The sequence below is a fragment of the Carassius auratus genome, chromosome 2, assembly GCF_003368295.1.
Source record: "Carassius auratus strain Wakin chromosome 2, ASM336829v1, whole genome shotgun sequence".
Lineage (NCBI taxonomy): Eukaryota > Metazoa > Chordata > Actinopteri > Cypriniformes > Cyprinidae > Carassius > Carassius auratus.
Window position 1 is genome coordinate 24,132,420 of NC_039244.1, and position 1,441 is coordinate 24,133,860.

Here is a 1,441-nt window from a genome sequence, read left to right on the forward strand (position 1 = left end):
GAACCATACACAATTGGTTCTTTCTAATAACCAAAATAATGATGAATTTTTTTTTTGTAACACTCCATGCTCTAAACACACTACAATAGAAATAAAACAATCCTCTTACATTCAAAAAAGTGGTAACCAGAAAGAAAAAATGTCTCAAACCTAAATTTCCAACCTGTTTTAAAATTTGTCCAGCTAACACCTGCCATGGAGTTTTCCAAAATCCCATTGTTACGACCCGTGAGGTCTGTGGGTGTGTGTTGTTTTCTGTCTCTGTTCTTCTTCTTCTTTCAATTTTTTTTGGCGGTTGGCAACTAACTTTAATAGTGCATTACTGCCACCTGCTGGACTGGGGTGTGGTACTGGATTCATGTCTCTATTCAGCAGGTGTTTCCATATCTTGAGGTTGACTAGGTGAGAATCATGGCAGCTGAAGCAGATCAGTGGCAATTAGTAAAGTTGTATAAATTGAGCCAGTGAAGCGCTCTTGGGGTGGTTGTTGTTCTTTTTCCCTATGCAAGCTTGTTGGCAGATTGTGTGGATTACTGTGTGGTTTATAGCGTGATCTGCTGGGTGTTGATCTTTTTCCCGTACCATCTGTTAAGGGACTCTGTGGAGGCAGCTGTCGGACCGAGGTTCCCTGATTAGCTGGGAAGTCGGTGTGGTGAGCGGTGGGCAAACTCCACGTGCGTTTCAGTAACGCAGTGAGAGCCGTGAAGAACGTATATAGTGTTGTATGGTTTTTATTGAGCTTCTGTTTTTGTAGATTAACTTTATATAGTGCTTCAATAAATGAACTTGACCTGTTGAGTTATCCTTGGTTTTTCCATCCTGGGTATATATTTGTTAGTCCCACACTCCTAGACAAGCTGGGGAACTAATAAGCCTCCTGACAAAAACTTTTGCACAAACTGTACTCTAAATGCAGCTTTCCTACTTCCCAAATGAATGAAACCTTGACCTCCAAATTCTCCTCTTATAAATAAGACACTGCGGTATCCAATTCATTTGATCCCCCCAAAAAAATCAACAAGCCTTTTACTTTTATTAGCAAATCGATTGGAGGTTTTAAAATTGCTAATTTGTGCCACAACACGGAAGCTATTAAATTCTTGCTATACCTCTGTAAGACAAACATGAGTGGAGCCATTTCCTTTTTTTTTTTTTTTTTTTTTTTCACGTCCATCTTCCACGTCTAAAATTCCAATTCTTTATCTCATTCCCTAAATGAACTCCTAAATATCTAAAACCTTCATGAGTCCAGTTTAAACCACCTGGAAATTTAGGTTTTTCTTCCCTCCAGTCTCCTACTAATAAACCTGAACTTTTTTCCCAATTGATTTTAGCAGATGACATTATGCCAAATTCATCTACTAAAGATATTTTATTAACATCTTGATTTTCTAATAAAAACAATATCATCTGCATAAGCTGATACACACAGGCATAAAAT